At 44.2% G+C, this 21,399-nt stretch overlaps 1 protein-coding gene across 3 annotated transcripts in view; it reads right to left on the bottom strand.

The window, feature by feature from the left end:
- LOC139259923 (NGFI-A-binding protein 1-like) overlaps positions 1-21,399 on the bottom strand; it is a 133,649-nt gene that overhangs the window by 51,710 nt on the left and 60,540 nt on the right. Inside the window, exon 1 of one of the 3 annotated variants that reach the window (XM_070875875.1) lies at positions 7,168-7,511. The exons of 1 other annotated variant lie outside the window; for it this stretch is intronic. The gene's annotated coding sequence lies outside the window, so the exon portion shown is untranslated. Of the gene's footprint in view, positions 1-7,167; positions 7,512-21,399 lie in introns of those variants that run through there. One more of the 3 variants, XM_070875873.1, reaches the window with a different exon arrangement.

The following is a 21,399-nucleotide window of genomic DNA, read 5'->3' as shown; positions in this document are numbered from 1 at the left end:
ATGAAACCATTTGTCTGAACATCTCTCTAGCAGCACTGACCAGCCATCCAAACTGGTTGCAGTTTCTGGCTTGCGCTGCATGTATAAATCATATCATATAGCAAATCAGCTTCCTTGCTAAATAATTAATAAAATACAACTGACCACTACCATATGTAAACTCCAACATAAATACCAAGTCCCACACTCCTATCCACTACCGAACATCTGCCAGCACACTAGCTTAAACATTTTCATCCTCCTATTGAAATCTTCCCATCGCCTTGCGTATCTCTACCTTTGCAATCTTCACACTCCATTCTTCTGATTGGTGTCCCCTCCTCTCTGCCATTGGTGACATAGCTTTAACCCACCATTCCCTGCATTCTGTAATGCTCCATCCAGAACCCTCTCCCTTGCCACTTCTGTTCCCATCTTTAAAAGCTTTTCTCTTTTGACTATAACATAAGATAAGAACATAACACAAGAATTAGGAACAGGAGTAGGCCATCTAGCTCCTCGAGCCTGCTCCGCCATTCAATAAGATCATGGCTGATCTGGCCGTGGACTCAGCTCCACTTACCAGCCCTCTCCCCGTAACCCTTAATTCCCTTATTGATTAAAAATTTATCTATCTGTGACTTGAATACATTCAATGAGCTAGCCTCAACTGCTTCCTTGGGCAGAGAATTCCATAGATTCACAACCCTCTGGGAGAAGAAATTCCTTCTCAACTCGGTTTTAAATTGGCTCCCCCGTACTTTGAGGTTGTGCCCCCTAGTTCTAGTCTCCCCGACCAGTGGAAACAACCTCTCTGCCTCTATCTTGTCTATCCCTTTCATGATTTTAAATGTTTCTATAAGATCACCCCTCATCCTTCTGAACTCCAACGAGTAAAGACCCAGTCTATTCAATCTATCATAAGGTAACCCCCTCATCTCCAGAATCAGCCTAGTGAATCATCTCTGTACCCCCTCCAAAGCCAGTATATCCTTCCTTAACTGCACGCAGTACTCCAGGTGCGGTCTTACCAATACCCTATACAGTTGCAGCAGGACCTCCCTGCTTTTGTACTCCATCCCTCTTGCAATGAAGGCCAACATTCCATTCACCTTCCTGATTACCTGCTGCACCTGCAAACTAACTTTTTGGGATTAAGAGTTTCATGCACAAGGACCCCCAGGTCCCTCTGCACCTCAGCATGTTGCAATTTCTCCCCATTCAAATAATATTCCCTTTTACTGTTTTTTTTCCCCCAAGGTGGATGACCTCACACTTTCCGACATTGTATTCCATCTGCCAAAACTTAGCCCATTGGCTTAACCTATCCAAATCTCTTTGCAGCCTCTCTGTGTCCTCTACACAACCCGCTTTCCCACGAATCTTTGTGTCATCTGCAAATGTTGTTACACTACACTCTGTCCCCTCTTCCAGGTCATCTATGTATATTGTAAACAGTTGTGGTCCCTGCATCGATTCCTGTGGCACACCACTAACCACTGATTTCCAACCCGAAAAGGACCCATTTATCCCGACTCTTTGCTTTCTGTTCGCCAGCCAATTCTCGATCCATGCTAATACATTTCCTCTGACTCCGCGTACCTCTATCTTCTGCAGTAACCTTTTGTGTGGCACCTTATCGAATGCCTTTTGGAAATCTAAATACACCACATCCATCGGTACACTTCTATCCACCATGTTCGTTATATCCTCAAAGAATTCCAGTAAATTAGTTAAACATGATTTCCCCTTCATGAATCCATGCTGCGTCTGCTTGATTGCACTATTCCTATCTAGATGTCCCACTATTTCTTCCTTAATGATAGTTTCAAGCATTTTCCCCTCTACAGATGTTAAACTAACCGGCCTATAGTTACCTGCCTTTTGTCTGCCCCCTTTTTTTTTTAAAAAAACAAAGAGGCGCATTACATTAGCTGCTTTCCAATCCGCTGATACCTCCCCAGAGTCCAGAGAATTTTGGTAGATTATAACGAATGCATCTGCTATAACTTCCGCCATCTCTTAATACCCTGGGATGCATTTCATCAGGACCAGGGGACTTGTCTACCTTGAGTCACATTAGCCTGTCTAGCACTACCCCCCTAGTGATAGTGATTGTCTCAAGGTCCTCCCTTCCCACATTCCTGTGACCAGCAATTTTTGGCATGGTTTTTGTGTCTTCCACTGAGAAGACCGAAGCAAAATAATTGTTTAAGGTCTCAGCCATTTCCACATTTCCTATTATTAAATCCCCCTTCTCATCTTCTAAGGGACCAACATTTACTTTAGTCACTCTTTTCCGTTTTATATTTCTGTAAAAGCTTTTACTATCTGTTTTTATGTTTTGCGCAAGTTTATCTTTGTAATCTATCTTTCCTTTCTTTATTGCTTTTTTAGTCATTCTTTGCTGTTGTTTAAAATTTTCCCAATCCTCTAGTTTCCCACTAACTTGGCCACCTTATACGCATTGGTCTTTGATTTGATACTCTCCTTTATTTCCTTGGTTATCCATGGCTGGTTATCCCTTCTCTTACCGCCCTTCTTTTTCACTGGAATATATTTTTGTTGAGCACTATGAAAGAGCTCCTTAAAAGTCCTCCACTGTTCCTCAATTGTGCCACCGTTTAGTCTGTGTTCCCAGTCTACTTTAGCCAACTCTGCCCTCATGCCACTGTAGTCCCCTTTGTTTACTATGCTTTTGGTCACCACCCCAACTTCAGTTCCTCATCCTACTTGGGTCCAATGATCCTCTAAGGCATCTGGGTCACATGAAAAAATACTATAAAAGTGCAAGTTGCTGTTGCTACCATTTACTTATCCAAACAGGTCCGTTCCCCAGTTTTGATAAATACTGTCTATTTTCTCCTATTCTTGCCATTTCTGAGCTTAACACTGGAGTTTGTATCCTTTCTCCCCCCACCCCTCCAACTTTTATTGGCCATATTTGAATGTGCAGCTTCTTGTACCCATCTTAATAAAAAAGTGCGACAAGAGGTTTCTTTGTAAAATATATTATTCTCACACAAGTGAGAACAGTTTATAAAAATTCATATAAATATATAAAAACTACTCATCAATTTCCTGTGGTCCTATGGGATAACTGAACCAGAGGGTGCAGACATGCAGACAACACATACTGGGCCAGATTTCGCTGTAACATGGCATCTAACAGTGTCTACCATTAGCTAGACTTGCCCTTGCAAACTTCATCTCAAAAACGTTTTGCCCACTAAGTTGCTAAAAGTGCAAGCTGTTAACAGCACAGAGAGGGAAACGGCCTCTGGGGCCTGAGTGAACAGAACAAATAGATAAAAGGATTGGGAATTAAATTCAGGAAGGACTGAGAAGGAGGGTAAATTAAGGGACTGAATTCAATGTTAAATCACGTACAGAAAGAGCAACAAGAGGGAAAAAAAGATTCAATTAAGAGAGAGGAAAAGAAACAGAAAGGGAAAGTAAGAATTTTTTATTTTATTTTACTTTACATGTTTAAAATCTCCAAGAACAGTTCACAACCTGAAGGATTGAGACTCCATACTTACAACAGTTAACGGTTGGTGCTAGAAAGGTTAATTGGTAGTCATCAACACTGATCACATTGTTAAAAGGGTACTTATGCTTGGACTTAAATATCAGCGCCAGATTTAGTTGCATCTACCGTGCAAATACAGCAACTTCACGACATTCAATGCCTGTCAATGGTAAGATAAAGACATCGAAATGCCGTTTTTGTGAAGCTCATGTTAGAGTGGCGCAAATCAAACATCGTCTTTTGGATATTGGCATTTAACCGCGCATCTGCCCACGCTTGAATATTCTGTACCATTTACGCATAAATAACGGTGAACGCCATTAGCCTTTCCATTATTTTGACAGCAAAAATCCCCCATTTTAAAGTTATATATTGTGTCCTTATTTTTATAATATGTTGATGTTATATTATTTATAGGGTTGTCAATTAATTGCAGTTCATTTTCTGATGATTAATGTTTTTAAATGCATTAATTGCAGAAGTTATGGAAATAATACTGAGTTTCAAAAAAATAATCTGACTTTCCAAAACTTTATTTTCAAACACCACCTAAATTTCAGCGTGTGTTTACAAATCTTCAATTATTTTGCTTTAGCAGACAATGAATCCTCTGGTGCACACCCTTTTGTTAACTGCTTGGCAGCCACTCGGCCTTTAGTTTTTGGGATATGTAGGAACAGACGCTAAGAAAACAAAAAGAAGGAGGCTGTCAGTCAGGGAGCAATAGAGCTTGCCATTTGATGTTGGGTAGCAGGGAGGGAGGGTGGTGTCATTCCAGGTTGGGTGGTCAGACAAAGATGCCAGGCTGAGTTGAGTGGGGAGGGTAGAGAGGCTGGATGTTGCAAAGCAGGGCATGGAGCCATCGTTACAAAAAGGAAGAGAGCTAAAATTAGTGGAAATAGGGCTGTCAAGCTAATTAAAAAAAAAAAAGGTAATTGTGGTTAATATGGATCAATATTCAACAGAAAGCACTCAAAAAAAAAAGGTAAAGGTAAACTAAAGTATTATGGAATGAAGCATTAAAAGTGAAGCACTTGTGAATGGGAAGTTTACCTTTAAAAACATTTTGACAGTTCATTGATAGAAAGACAGTTACTTGTATCTGCTGCCAAACTGAGTTCCAATATATTTCAAGATAAACAATACACTATGAATTTTTCTATATAATTCCATGTAATAATAGCATCAGTAATAAAACAAACTTGAATTAGATGGATGCAGTAATTGCATCAATTAAATATAATTAAAACAAAGACCAATAGATTAAAAATTTTAATTGAAAGATTGATCAATTCTTTTTGCATAGAAGTTTCTCTGGCGTATAGGCCGAGGAGATGGGGGACACAGGATTGAGGTGCTACAGCACCACCACTGATGAGAGGGTGTATTTACAATGTGATAAGTTTACATAGCAATTTCCATTATAAATGTAGACATCGGAATTTATAATGGAAATGTTCGCACAAAAGTGTAAAAAAAAGTAAAACATAGTAAGGTATTATAGATAGGAAGTGTTATGCAGAAGCAAAATTTTTGATACCTAAAATTTTAAATATTACACAACTCCACACCTTTACAAAACACATTTTCTTTAGGATTAGATGTTTCTTGCACACAGCTTAGTGTCCATTTTAACAATGTGAACTTGTGACATCTAATATCAAAAAGCAGGACCTATACCAACTTTGCACTTTAATTATTACAATAAAAAAATGGCAAGATAGAGGATAAATACTCCTCTGGACAGTTTTAGGCATTTATGTCAATATTGAAACATGCACAGTACTCAATATTAAGCTACAGCTCAAGAACATTGCGATTCTGGACTATTCATTTTCCCCATTTTATGGTTCATTGTTAGAAATTTGGTAGCTTAGCAGCAAAAATGCAGATTTACTTATTCTATTACTAACTTTTTTCACTCTACTGTACATTTTTGCAACAGCCTCATCTTTGATTTTCAAATGAGGAATAAAGCAATGCAATGATCGCTGCATTTAACTCACTTTCTTTGAACTGCACTAGGAGATGTGCATGTGTGCCCACTGCTGTATGACCCCATTTTTCTGTTAGTGCACTGAACAATGGCAGCTGCAATAGCTTACTGCTATGTCTGTATCAGACTCTGGATAAACGTGAAGGTCAGTAAGCCGTGTCAATTAGTTGTTTTTTCCCCCACCAATTTGCACTCCCTTCCTCTCCTGAAGACATGACAGCAGAGTCCAAGTCTGTCCTCACCAAATATCCACACGACCACACATTTCAGCAAGGTTCACTGGATAGCAATGAGGAATGCAAACCTGCTAATTTATCCCTGCCCTTGCCCAGGGGCACTAAGGCCAACTGGAATACTCCTACTACCTCGAGTCTCCAGCTGAGATCAGCAAATTCAGCACTAATATAATCAAACCAGGATTCTTTTGGACTGCACAGCTCATTTGCATGTTATCTTTACCAATTGGGTCATCAGGTGCAAGGTAATTTTGGATGTGCATTATAAAAATTACAGCACAGGAGGAGGCCATTTGGGCCACTGCTTCTGTTCCAGTCCAATTCTTCAACTGAAGCTATCCACTCTAATCCTACTGCCCTGAGAGATATTCCATTACGCATGGTTTACATTCATTGCTTATAAGCAGGCATATTCAGACCTAAATTGTACAAGCAATCTTTTCTCCTGCCACTTTATTTGAAGTACTAGCAATATTTACAACACAGTTAAGGGAGGGGGAAATTCGCAGGTGATGGAGATACAGGTTAACCAACGTTTAATTTCAAGTTATTTCAGCAACTTGAAAGACCATTGAATTAAGAGACTTCGGTAAAATGACACTAAGCGGCCGCCCACACACAGGCAATGGCCACTGTGCATCTCCTGTCTTCAGTTGGACCCGACACTCCTGTCTTTGAAAGAGGCAGAGCCTTCAGTCACCGTTCCGGGCATCAGCCTCTTCCACACTTCCTTTCCCCTGAAGTCCCAATGTTTTCTAACCAATTTCAAACAAACCGGGATTAAATTGAAAGAAACGTTCCACGTAGATTTCTTTAAATTCCCTCTTATCAAACCTTTATCCCAGCTTTCTTCGCTGGACTGGGAAATGTGGAGGAGGTGGGATTTAGATAGTGTTGAGTGCACAGAGTAACTTCTGTCAATTTGTAAAGTGTGATTTAAAAAAAAAACGAACTGAAGAGAGGGAAATGCCTGTCATTATACGGTTGTGCAGTAGTAATGTAACCACTTGTTTAAAAGTACTGCGCAGATAAAACATGCCCACGTGACACATTTTAAATCTCACGCACGAATATTGTATTTGGTAAATAAAGGTTTCAATTAAATACGATCCAGTCGATTCTTCCATCAAATCTCTTTTTTCTCCCCCTCGCACTACTGCAGCTTTCACGCCTACTTGAGCCCATAGTATTGGAGCTCTTTGGGAATCACCCACACAAAATACGAAATCCACCCTCTCCTTCCGGCATAAAGGACCGCACAAACCGGGATTAAAAGAAAAAGTAGTAATCTTAACCCTCCCACCCCAAAAATACATCGCCCTTCTCTGGCGGCGTGCATTAACATTACCCTGTGCATTTAATACAAGTGACAGCAAGAGCCCCATGTGCAGTGAGCTTGCTGTAGAATTGACGGCTGTGCCTACCTGGTGCAGTGTGCTCTGCCAGGCTCCCGGAGCTTTCTTTCGCTCTCTCTTATTGTGAGCTGTCGCCAAGTGAGAACTTTGTGGCTTGCTGTCCCAGCTAGGAGAGGGGCTGCTGCTCTGTGACTGCGCCGAGCGGGGTGGAGGGGAGGAGCATCCAACTGCTCGCCCTTGCTCTACGGTTGCATTGGAAGACACGAACGCCTTGCCTGCAGCAGCCCAGATGTCCCACTGTGCCCGGGTCTCGAAGCTGCGATTTGGATTTTTTTTGTTCTCTCTCTCAACTTTCCCCGTGTGTGTGTGTGTATCTCAGCCTACCTTGAGCCACCTCCCCCTGCGGGCTGTATGGGATATTCCGCTCTTGCTCATACTCACTCCCACACGGCCAGCGTGACGCAGATCCTGGCGTGGGAGGGCGCAGCCCGTGGGAGGCTGGTGGAAGGAATACCAAACATAACTCGTGGAGCGGCCAATTGCAATGAAGTCAGCTTCTTACCAGATGAGCATTAGCTGCACGGATTGCTGATCACTCTATTTATAAGTCTCCCTTTCCGTGAAAGTAATATATGTTTGTTTTTGTCGTGCGATGTTTTTTTTGCTCTTTCCCTCACGGTTGACCTGGTGACGATGCACATGTGGGAAGACCTCGTAATGAGAGGGAGGTTTGCTCTCCGAAGATGGGTGGGGGACCCCTAGTGATAGAGTGACACAAAATGTACAGTTCTGGAGCTGTGTGTGTGCTCATTAACTACTTCTGTAGTTCCCTTTACAGTTGTTGTCAAAGGCTACTTTGAAACAGATGTTGGTGTGTCATGCCACGTTTGTGTTGGTAAATACCCAAAGGAAGGATACAGCTGCAGATCATGGGACCCTTAAAATGCAATGCATCCGGTAAAAGACTTGCCTTACATTGATAATGCCATAATCCAAAGGTTGGAGCAAATTTTTCAAAAGTGTTTTAATAGATATCATGGGAATTCTGCAAGAAATCCATCTCAGATTTACTCTGCTGCAAACTTGATGGTGTAAAAGAGATAATTGGCACTGACCAGATGAATTTCATCACACAGTCCAGAAGCCATTGAGCACATTTGTGTTACACTAGCTTCCATATTAATCTGTCTAATGTGACTTAAGCCTGTCAGCCTAATGCAAGTCATCACTAAGATCTAGCTCTTTCTACATTGTATTACCTCAGCTTTCTTGCCATTTATCATACAACAGGTGAAGAACACATCGCAAAAAATAGTGCTAGAAAATATAACAGACCTTATTTAGTTTCGCAGCACTGGGGAAAACCACCTCCTCTCAATTAATGCACAGACTATTTTCTTTTTTAAGTTTTTTTTTAAACATAGAAAGTTGAAACTAACTTGGCAAACTCTGTAGTTGAAAACGGTTGAGCCATCAATTAGTACCAGCAATAGCAAATAATCTGAGCACTGTTTCAGACCTATTTGTGATACTGCGGTGCACGTGTTCACATTCTGGATTTAAGTTAAGTTAGAGATGGTCCTTGAATTTATTAAGTGTTACATTTAACTTTAATATTTTGGCCATTGATGAGGCCATCGAATGATGGGCTTTCCCACACTGTAAATCAATTCACCAAAACGCTGCCCTTGCTGTTATTATAATTCTCTGATTAATAATTTCTGTACCTTCTCCGACTCAAGGGGAAGAACTTACTAGATTTAATCTAAGTTTTTTAAAAGGGTAATTGAGAAAATAATGAGACTAAAGGTAGACAAATCTCTAGGATCTGATGGTTTCCATCCCAGGATATTAAAATAAGTAGATCATGACTTTCTAAAACTCTCCTGATTCAGGAATTGTTCTCTTGGATTGGAAAATTGCTAATGCCATTCCATATTTTAAGAAGGGTAGGAAAAATAAATTAGGAAATTGTTGGCCTATTAGTCTAACGTCTGTTGTGGAGAAGAATCTGTTATTAGGGACAAAATGATTAAGCACTTGAACAAATAAGAACTGATCAGAGAGAGCTAGCATGGATTTGTGATGGGCGGGTCAAGTCTAATGAATCTAGTTGAATTCTTTGAGGAGGTAACTAATGTGGTAGATAAGGGAGTGTCTATGGATGTTATTTATATGAAATTCCAGAAGGCATTGATGTGATTCCACATAAGAGACTGTTAATAAAAATGAGAGCACATGAAATTGGAAGCAACCTGTTGACATGGGTAGGTAATTGGTTAGGAGGTAGGAGACAGAAAGTAGGGATAATGGGTACTCCAATTGGCAGGATGTGACTAGTGGTGTAACTTAGGAATTTGGCTTCAACTTTTCACTATATTTCTAAATGACTTAGCTGAAGAACTAGAGACCGTATATCCAAGTTTGCCAATGACACCAAGTTAGGTGGCAAAGTAAATGGACGTAGATATATTAAGTGAGTGGGCAAAAGTGTGGCAGATGGAGTGTCCCACCTGTGACAGAATCTGTGGCTCTCGTATTGGACTGTTCAGGCACCAAAGAACTCACTTCAGAAGTGGAAGCAAGTCTTCCTCGATTCCGAGGGACTGCCTATTATGATGATGATGGCAGATGGAGTTCAATGTGGGGAAGTGTGAGGTCATTCATTTTGGACCTGAGAAAGATAGATCAGAGTATTGTCTAAATGGAGAGATGCTAGGAACTGTGGAGGAGCAGAGAGATTTAGGGGGCCAAGTACAGAAGTTACTAAAAGCTGGTGGATAGGTACAAAAAATAATTTAAAAAGCTATTAGAATGTTGGCCCTTTATCTCAAAGTGGCTGGACTACAAAGGAGTGGAAGTTATGTTACAGTTATATAAAGCGCTGGTTAGATCCCATCTGGACTACTGCATTCAGTCTGGGCACCACACCTCGGGAGGGATATATTGGCTTATAAGGCAGCGCAGATTTACCAGAATGATACCTGGGCTGAAAAACTTAAATTGTGGGGATAAGTTGCATAGACTAAACTTGTATTCCCAGGAGTATAGAAGACTAAGGGGTAATCTATTGGGGTGTTTAAGATGAATAAAGGAATTTGTTATGTATTTAACCTTTGGTAACCTGTATCACACCACCACCAGAGGGCCTACCTGTTGGAGTCCCAAGGGATTCCAGCATCCCTTGGGACCACTGTATATAAGCAGACCACCCACGAGGTACCTGCACTCTGGAGTCTTATTAAAGGAGCTAAGGTCACACTTATTGCTCACAGTACTCAGTTTCATCCTTTATTATGAGCATATCAATTGCCGACAAGATAACGAACAATCGTGTGAAAATGCAAAGAACAGTTGATATCCTGGAGAAGTTCTCAGAAGGGGATGATTGGGAGGCCTTCGTGGAGAGACTCGACCAATACTTCGTGGCCAACGAGCTGGAAGGGGACGAGAATGCTGACAAACGAAGGATGATCCTTCTTACTGTCTGTGGGGCAACAACCTATGGCCTCATGAAGAATCTTCTAGCTCCGGTAAAAGCAACAACTAAATCCTATGAAGAATTGTGTCGCTGGTCCGGGAGCACCTAAATCCTAAAGAATGCTTTTTGATGGCGAGGTATCGGTTCTACATGTGTCAACAGTTAGAGGGCCAGGAAGTGGCGAGCTACGTCACTGAACTAAGGCGCCTCGCAGGACATTGCGAATTTGAGGGATTCCTGGAACAAATGCTAAGAGACCTTTTTGTGCTTGGCATTGGCCATGAGGTAATCCTTCGCCAACTATTGACTGTTGAAACTCTGAACCTGAGCAAAGCCATAACGATAGCCCAGGCATTTATGTCCATCAGCGACACCAAACAAATTTCACAGCATAAAGAGGTTTCGGCCAGTGCTGTGCAGAAAGTAACGTCATTTTCGAGCAGGAATATACATGGCAGAACGTACACGCCAGCTGCTGAACCACCTCAGATGACCCAGAGTCCGCCATCAATCATTAATGCGAGGCAGCTAACACCCTGTTGGCGTTGTGGAGGTGATCATCGGGCCCATCAATGCTGCTTCAAGTACTAGGCATGCAACGGCTGCAGAACAATGGGACACCTCCAGTGAGTGTGCAGGTCAGCTGCAAAACCTGCAAACCACCACATTGCAGAAGAAGATCGATCCACTGTGGATCAGGCTGAATTGGACACTCGAACCGAGGAGGCAGAAGTGTACGGGGTACACACCTTCATCACAAATGTCCACCAATAATGTTGAAAGTTCAACTGAACGGAATTCCAGTATCCATGGAACTGGACACGGGTGCGAGCCAGTCCATAATGAGCAAAAAGGCCTTTGACAGGCTGTGGTGCAACAAGGCACACAGGCTCAAGCTCAGCCTCATTCACACCAAGCTAAGAACTAACACCAAGGAACTGATCCCTGTAATTGGCAGTGCAGAAGTCAAAGTCTCCTATGATGGAGCAGTGCACGAACTCCCACTGTGGATTGTGCCAGGGAATGGCCCCACAATGTTTGGCAGAAGCTGGCTGGGAAAAATCCGCTGGAACTGGGATGACATCCGAGCACTTTCGTCCGTCGACGATGCCTCATGTGCCCAGGTTCTGAGCAGATTTCCATCGTTGTTCGAGCCAGGGGCGAAAGTGCAGATCCATTTGATTCCCGGTACACGACCCATCCACCACAAGGCACGGACGGTACAGTATATGATGCTTGAGAAAGTGGAAATTGAGCTGGACAGGCTGCAGTGAGAAGGCATCATCGTGCCGGTGGAATTCAATGAGTGGGTCAGTCCGATTGTCTCGATACTTAAAGGTGATGGCACGGTCAGAATTTGTGGGGACTATAAAGTAACGATTAACCATTTTTTGCTACAGACCAGTACCTGCTACCCAAGGCAGACGACCTATTTGCGACCCTGGCTGGAGGGAAGACATTCACCAAGTTGGACCTGACCTCAGCCTACATGAAGCAGGAGCAGGAGGAATCTTCGAAAGGCCTCACCTGCATCAACACGCACAAAAGTCTGTTCATCTATAACAGATGCCCGTTCAGTATTCAATCGGCAGCAGCAATCTTCCAACGAAGCATGGAGAGTCTGCTAAAGTCGGTTCCTCGCACCGTGGTTTTCCAGGACGCCATACTGGTCAGAACACCATTGAGCACTTGAAGAATCTGGAAGTGGATCTTAGTCGGTTGGATCACGTGGGATTCAAGTTGAAACGCTTGAAGTGTGTTTTCCTGGCGTGGAGGTCAAGTTCTTGGGAAGAAGAATCGCAGCAGACGGCATCAAACCCACCGACGCCAAGACAGAGGCCATCAAGAACGTGCCGAGACCACAGAACGTGATGGAGCTGCAGTCGTTCCTGGGACTCCTCAACTATTTCGGTAACTTCCTACCCGGGTTAAGCACCTTGCTAGAACCCCTACATGTGCTACTGTGCAAGGGAGACGACTGGGTATGGGGGAAATCACAAGAGGCTGCCTTTGAGAAGGCCAGAAATCTGTTGTGTTCGAACAAACTGCTTGTTCTGTTTAACCCATGTAAATGATTAGTGCTAGCTTGCGATGCATTGTCATACAGGGTCGGGTATGTGTTACATCAGGCTAATGAATCGGGGATTTTGCAACCGGTCGCCTATGCATCCAGGAGTCCGTCCAAAGCCGAAAGGGGCTACAGCATGATTGAAAAAGAGACTGTGGCATGCGTTTACGGGGTGAAAAAAATGCACCAATACTTGTTTGGCCTCAAGTTTGACCACAAGTCGCTAATATCGCTATTCTCTGAGAGCAAAGGGATTAACACCAATGCCTCTGCCCACATTCAAAGATGGGTGCTCACGCTGCTGGCATATAACAATGTAATCCGCCACAGACCAGGCACAGAGAACTGCGCTGATGCTCTCAGTCGGCTACCATTGCCCACCACTGGGATGGAAATGGCACAGCCTGCGGACTTGCTCATGGTAATGGATGCATTCGAAAATGAAAAATCACCCGTTACGGCCCGCCAGATCAGGACCTGGACAAACCAGGATCCTTTACTGTCCTTGGTAAAAAAAAAAAATGTGTCCATGGGAGCTGGTCCAGCATCCCAGCAGAGATGCAGTAAGCAATTAAGCCATTCTACAGGCGCAAAGACGAAATGTCCTTGCAGGCGGACTGCCTGTTGTGGGGTAATTGCGTGGTCTTGCCCAAGAAGGGCAGAGAAATGTTCATTTGTGACCTACACAGCACCCACCCAGGCATTGTAATGATGAAAGCCATAGCCAGATCCCATGTGTGGTGGCCCGGCATCAACTCAGATTTAGAGTCATGCGTGCGCCAGTGCAACACTTGCTCTCAGCTGAGCAATACACCCAGAAAGGCACTGCTAAGTTTGTGGTCATGGCCCTCCAAACTGTGGTCAAAGATCCACGTGGACTATGTGGGCCCATTTCTAGGCAAAATGTTCTTGGTGGTTGTGGATGCTTATTCAAAATGGATTGAATGTAATAATGGCTGTAAGCACATCCACGGCCAACATTGAAAGCCTACGAGCCATGTTTGCCACACATGGCCTGCCTGATGTCCTAGTCAGCGACAATGGCCAGTGTTTCACCAGTGCTGAATTCAAGGAATTCGTGACCCACAATGGGATCAAGCACGTCACATCTGCTCCGTTCAAGCCCGCATCCAATGGCCAGGCAGAACGGGCAGTTCAGACCATCAAGCAAAGCTTGAAATGCATGTCGGAAGGCTCCCTGCAGACCTGGCTGTCCCAAGTGCTGCTCAGCTACCGCATCAGAACTCACTCACTCACCGGGATTCCCCCAGCTGAGCGGCTCATGATAAGGGCGCTAAAAACAAGGCTCTGGCTTGTCCACCCTGATCTCCATGATCACGTGGAGGGCAGGCGGCATCAACAAAGTATGTACCATGACCGTGCAAATTGTCACGCGATATTGAGGTCAATGATCCTGTGTTTGTAAATTATGGACATGGTCCCAAATGGTTATCTGGCACAGTCATAGCCAAAGAAGGGAGTAGGGTGTTTCAGGTCAAATTGGCCAATGGACTAACGTGCAGAAAACATTTGGACCAAATCAAATTGTGGTTCACCAACAGCTACGAACAACCCGAAGAAGACAAAACCAACTTTGACCTTCCAACACACACACAAGTGGCAACCGACATCATGGTTGACCACGAAGCCGAACTCACCATCCCCAGCAGCCCGGCAAGGCCAGCTGCCCAGCAGCCCAGTGAAGAACTGACCAACTCACCCACACCCGCATTTGTACCGAGATGATCGACAAGGGAGTGAAAAGTCCCAGATCGTCTCATCCTGTAAATAAGTGTACTATTAACTTTACGAGGGAGTGATGTTATGTATTTAACCCTTGGTAACCTGTATCACACCACCACAAGAGGGCCTACCTGTTGGAGTCCGAAAGGATCCCAGCATCCCTTGGGAGCACTGTATATAAGCAGACCACCCACGAGGTACCTGCACTCTGGAGTCTTATTAAAGGAGCTAAGGTCACACTTACTCATTGCTCACAGTACTCAGTTTCATCCTTTATTATGAGCGTATCAGAATTGATATGGTAGATAGTGAGAAACTATTTCCTTTGCTGGAGGAGTCCAGAACATAATCTTAAAAATAGAGCGAGTATGTTCAGGGAAATCTGGAACTCTTCCCCCAAAAGCTGTTGAGGCTAGGTTAATTATAAATGTTAATACTGAAATCGATAGCTTTTTGTTAGACAAGAGTATTAAGGGTTATTGAACCAAGGCTGATAGATGGAGTTAAGATACAGATTAGCCATGATCTAACTGAAGGGGCTGAATAGTCTACTCATGTACCTGTTTGAACTTTGTTATGCTAACTTGAATAAAACTCTGGTAAAGGAACCTAGACAGCATTGTAAAGTATGGAAATATATTTTAAATACATTTACATCAAATTAAATGATTTAACTTGTCAATCTAGCAGATTAGTACCATGACCTACATTATAACAGTGACTACACTCCAAAAGTACTCCATTGTCTGTTAAGTGCTTTGGGACGTACGGTGGTCGTGAAAGGCGCTATGTAAATGCAAGTCTTTTTACCTGGAATCAAATCCAGCCTAAACTGATGGAATAACATTTTCTTCACTCTCATTGCTGGAAGGGAGTTCTCGAAAATAAATTTGAATAGTTTGTATCCAATTTATATTAGGGTGAATGCACACCACAAACTTTTCACAATTTAGTGATACATTTGCAATCACATTCAGAGTCCAGAAAGCAGACACGTGTAGGAAACTAAAATGTCTAGTTGGCAAAATAGTAGATGATCAACTGATATTAAGGTCATGACACAGTGCTGGGCTGAGTAGATTGAGCTTTCTATTCATCTAATCCATGCTATACTAGAGCTGGGGATGTTTGGTGCAGACATTGGGTGGTAATGTGTTCCATGTCTCAATGTTTGTCATAATTAGTGCATAGTTCAGCAACAGATATTTTTTGGAGCACCATCAACTAATTAAAGAAAGACTCACATTTATATAGTGCCTTTCACAACCACCAGACGTCTCAAAGCGCTTTACAGCCGATGAAATACTTTTTTTTGGAGTATAGTCACTGTTGTAATGTGGGAAATGCGGCAGCCAATTTATGCACAGCAACTCCCAAAAACAGCAATGTGATAATGACCAGATAAACATTTTTTTTGTTATGTTGATTGAGGGATAAATACTGGTACTGGGGATAACTCCCCTGCTGTTCTTCATAATAGACCCATGGGATCTTTTATATCCACCCGAGAGGGCAGACAGGCCCTCAATTTAACATCTTACCCAAAAGACAGCATCTCCGACAGTGCCGCACTGCACTGGAGTGTTAACTTAGATTTATGTGCTCAAGTCCCTGGAGTGGGTTTTTGAACCCACAACCTTCTGACTTCAAGACAAGTGTGCTACCCACTGAGCCACAACTCATCAGGGTGTAATGAGATAACCTGTCAAACTGCAGAGCTTCCACTTTGGCAGTGAAAAATCATGTCAAATCTTAACCTAAGTTAAGTATGCGATGTGACCATCTTAATGCTTGGACATTTGAATTTAGTTGGCTGAAAAATACCGACCCTGGACTTACTTGCCATTCGCTCCCGCGCGACTTTACTGCTTAACGGGCAGACAGGAAACCTGCTGACATGTTTTTAAAGATGTCCTGCAGTTAGATGCATTTACTCTGTACAACCACCAGAGGGCTCATCCCCTGGAGTCTCAAGGGATCCCATAATCCCATAATCCCTTGGGAGCACAGGTATTTAAGGAGGCTTCACAGGTTGGAGAGGCACTCTGGAGACCTGCAATAAAAGACTAAGGTCACACTTTACTTTGAGCTCACAGTGTTCAGTCTGACTCCTTCTCCATACACAATAACTGGCGACGAGATACAGATAGCGAACCCAAAGATGCAGAGAACAGTGGACATCTCGGAGGGAGATGATTGGGAAACTTGTGGAGCGACTTGACAAATACTTCATGGCCAACGAGCTAGATGGGGAAGAGAGCACTGCCAAACGAAGGGTGATCCTCCTAACCGTCTGTGAGGCACCAACATATGGCCTCATAAAAAATCTGCTCACTCCAGCGAAACCCACGGAGAAATTGTATGACAATTTGTGCACATTGGTCCGAGAGCATTTGAATCCGAAGGAAAGCGTTCTGATGGCGAGGTACCGGTTTACACCTACAAAAGATCTGAAGGCCAGGAATTGGCGAGTTATGTCGCCGAGCTAAGACGCCTTGCAGGACATTGCGAATTTGAAGGACATTTGGAGCACATGCTCAGAGACTTTTCGTACTTGGCATTGTCCACGAAACCATACTTCGCAAACTTTTGATTGTAGAGACCCCAGTAAGGCCATAGCGATAGCCCAGGCATTCATTGCCACCAGTGACAATACGAAGCAAATCTCTCCGCACACAAGTGCTGCCACAAGTACTGTGAACAAAGTGATGTTGTTTTTGAATTGTAACATACAGGGCAGGTCACACATACCTGCAGCTACACGTCCGCAGATGTCTCAGAGTCCACCATCAAGGGTGATGAATGCAAGGCCATTAAGACCTTGTTGGCGCTGCGGAGATGATCATCGTTTCCATTAATGCCGATTCAAAGAGTACGTTTGCAAGGGTTGCGCAACAATGGGACACCTCCAACAAGTGTGCAGGCAAGCTGCAAAGTCTGTTAAACCTGCAAACCACCATGTTGCAGAGGACAGATCCACGGAGGATCACGACAGCCCAGAGTCTCAGATCGAGGAGGCAGAGATACATGGGGTGCACACATTCACCACGAATTGTCCCCCGATAATGCTGAATGTTGAACTAAATGGACTCCCGGTGTCAATGGAGCTGGACACGGGCACGAGCCAGTCCATCATGGGCAAAAAGACTTTCGAAAGGTTGTAGTGCAGCAAGGCCTCAAGGCCAGTCTTAACTCCAGTTCGCACGAAACTAAGAACTTGCACGAAAGGACTGATTCCTGTAATCGGCAGTGCTACCGTAAAGGTCTCCTACGATGAAGCGGTGCACAAGCTACCACTCTGGGTGGTACCGGGCGATGGTCCCACGCTGCTCTGCAGGAGCTGGCTGGGAAAGATACGCTGGAACTGGGACGACATCCGAGCGCCATCGCCCGCTGACGCCACTTCATGTGCCCAGGTCTTAAACAAATTTCCTTCGCTGTTCGAACCAGGCATCGGAAAATTCCAAGGAGCAAAAGTGCAGATCCACCTAATTCCGGGGGCGCGACCCATCCATCATAAGGCAAGAGCAGTACCGTACATGATGAGAGAAAGGGTAGAGATCGAGCTAGACCGGCTGCAAAGAGAGGGCATCATTTCCCCGATCGAGTTCAACGAGTGGGCCAGTCCTATCGACCTAGTCCTCAAGGGAGACGGCACAGTCAGAATCTGTGGTGATTACAAAGTAACTATCAATAGTTTCTCCCTGCAGGACCAATACTCTCTACCAAAGGCCGACGACCTCTTTGCAACTCTGGCGGGAGGAAAGACGTTCACGAAGCTGGATCTAACTTCAGCCTACATGACGCAGGAACTGGAGAAATCATCGAAGGTCCTCACCTGCATCAACACGCACAAAGGTCTTTTTGTTTATAACAGATGCCCGTTTGGAATCCGATTGGAGTTGGCGATATTCCAGAGAAACATGGAAATCTTACTGAAGTCGGTCCTACACACTGTGGTCTTCCTGGACAACATCTTGGTCACAGGTCGGAACACAATCGAACATCTGCAGCTCCTGGAGGAGGTTCTTAGTCGACTCAACCGCGTGGAGCTCAGGTTAAAATGCTTGAAGTGCATTTTCTGGTGCCTGAAGTGGAGTTCCTGAGAAGGACGATTGCGGCGGACGGCATCAGGCCCACTAACACGAAGACGGAGGCAAGTGAGAACGCACCGAGGCCACAGAATGTGACGGAGCTGCGGTCGTTTCTGGGACTCCTGAACTACTTTGGTAACTTCTTACCAGGTCTCAGCACATTGTTAGAACCACTGCATGTCTTACTACAAAAAGGGGACAAATGGGTTTGGGGCAAAAGCCAAGAAAATGCCTTTGTAAAAGTGAGAAAATTGTTATGCTCAAACAAACTGCTTGTGTTGTATGATCCATGTAAGCTTTTGGTACTAGCATGTGATGCGTCGTCATATGGCATCGGGTGTGTATTGCAACAAGCTAATGATTTTGGGAAACTGCAACCGGTTGTTTATGCATCCAGGAGTGTGTCTAAGGCTGAGAGAGCCTACAGCATGATTGAGAAAGAAGCATTAGCGTGTGTCTATGGGGTAAAGAAAATGCATCAATACCTGTTTTGGCTAAAATTCGAATTGGAAACTGACCATAAGCCACTTATATCCCTGTTCTCCGAGAGTAAAGGGATAAATACCAATACATCGGCCCGCATCCAGAGATGGGTGCTCAAGTTGTCCGCATACAACTACGCCATCCGCCACAGGCCAGGCACAGAAAACTGCGCCGATGCTCTCAGTAGGCTGCCATTGCCCACCACGGGGGTGTCTATACAGGCAGACTGCTTTCTGTGGGGCAATCGAGTAATGGTCCCCAAGAAGGGCAGAGACATCTTCATCAATGACCTCCACAGTACCCACCCAGGCATCATAATGATGAAAGTGATAGCCAGATCCCACGTGTGGTGGCCCGGTATCGATGCGGACTTAGAGTCCTGCGTTCACAAATGTAATACATGCTCGCAGTTAAGCAATGTACCCAGGGAGGCGCTGCTAAATTTATGGTCTTGGCCCTCCAAACCGTGGTCTAGGGTACACGTCGACTATGCAGGCCCGTTCTTGGGTAAAATGCTCCTTGCGGTTGTAGACGCGTACTCCAAGTGGATTGAATGTGAGATAATGTCAGCTAGCACGTCCGCTGCCACTACTGAAAGCCTGCGGGCCATGTTTGCCATACACGGCCTACCCAATGTACTGGTGAGCGACAATGGGCCATGTTTTAACAGTGCTGAGTTCAAAGAATTCATGACCCGTAACGGGATCAAACATGTCACATCTGCCCTGTTTACCAGCGTCCAATGGTCAGGCAGAGAGAGCAGTGCAAACCATCAAGCAAGGCTTGAAGAGGGTAACTGAAGGCTCGCCTATCCCGAGTCCTGCTTAGCTACCGCACGAGACCCCACTCACTCACTAGGATCCCACCTGCTGAACTGCTCATGAAAAGAGTGCTTAAGACAAGGCTCTCATTAGTTCACCCTGATCTACATGAACAGGTAGAGAGCAGGCGGCTTCAACAAAGTGCATACCATGATAACGCAAATGAGGCCAATTCACTAAATATATTCAAAAAGGAGTTAGATGAGGTCCTTACTGCTAGGGGGATCAAGGGGTATGGCGAGAAAGCAGGAATGGGGTACTGAAGTTGAATGTTCAGCCATGAACTCATTGAATGGCGGTGCAGGCTAGAAGGGCCGAATGGCCTACTCCTGCACCTATTTTCTATGTTTCTATGTTTCTATGTGTCACGTGAGATTGAAATCAATGATCCTGTATTTGTGTTAAGTTATGGACAAGGTCCCAAGTGGCTTCCCGACACTGTCGTGGCCAAAGAGGGGAACAGGGTGTTTCGGGTCAAACTTTCAAATGGACTCATTCACCAGAAACACTTGGACCAAATCAAACTCAGATTCACAGACTATCCTGAGCAAACCACCTTGGACCCTACCACCTTTGATCCCCCAACATACACACCAGTGGCAACCGGCACCCATCATCCACAGCAGCCCAGCAGGGCCCAACAAATGATTCAACATCAGCTTTCACACTGAGACGATCAACCAGGGCAAGAAGGGCCCCAGATCGACTCACATTGTAAATCGTTACACTATTGACTTTGGGGCGGTGGAGGGAGTGCTGTTATATATGTATACTTGTATTTACTCTGTACAGCCACCAGAGGGCTCATCCCCTGGAGTCCCAAGGGATCCCAAAATCCCTTGGGAGCACAGGTATTTAAGGAGGCTGCACAGGTATTTAAGGAGACTTCACAGGTTGGAGAGGCACTTTGGAGATCTGCAATAAAAGACGAAGGTCACACTTTACTTTGAGCTCACAGTGTTCAGTCTGACTCTTTCTCCATACACATAATCCGGGACCGCCGAAAAGCCTTCCCCCCACACTCCTGTGCGTCCCCCATCCCTTCCCCCCCCCCCCCCCAATCCTGGCTCTCTTGCCAGCCCTGAGTAAATACTGGGCCCAAAGTAATTTCATTTTTTTTAATTAAACGTTTTTAATGTTTGTTTTTGTAGTGTTGGTTGGCTGCATTACTGCAACCTTAGATCTTGATTTGTATTATGGTGTGTGAGTTGCAACAGTTTCTATTTTTAAAAAGCCCATGGCCCACCCAAAGATGCTAGAATTTTCTGGCCCAGCTGGCAGTCCAAGGGTTAAAATAAAGTGTTACACCTGAAATGAATCAATTTGCTTTAATCTGACCTCTAAGGAAGTAGTAGTCTTTTAAATATCCATCATGTGCACTAGGAATGCTAATTGGTGATAGATTAGTGCGCAGTATAAGAGTGGGAGTATATAAAAAGGCGTAACCTGCACCAGTAGCTCAGGGCTGAAGTCACACTATAGAATGCTTGTACCATAGACAAATCCAAGGCATCATTTTGAACTGACTAACCCCTATCGCCTGCAGGAAGTAAAACAAGATTCTTATGGATTTCTGGGAAACTTCATTTTGAGTCGAAGAAAAAAACATTG

Source organism: Pristiophorus japonicus, chromosome 3, assembly GCF_044704955.1.
Source record: "Pristiophorus japonicus isolate sPriJap1 chromosome 3, sPriJap1.hap1, whole genome shotgun sequence".
NCBI classification, from domain to species: Eukaryota; Metazoa; Chordata; class Chondrichthyes; family Pristiophoridae; genus Pristiophorus; species Pristiophorus japonicus.
The sequence above is the reverse complement of the archived record's forward strand: the minus strand, read 5'-3'. Positions and strand labels throughout refer to the sequence as shown.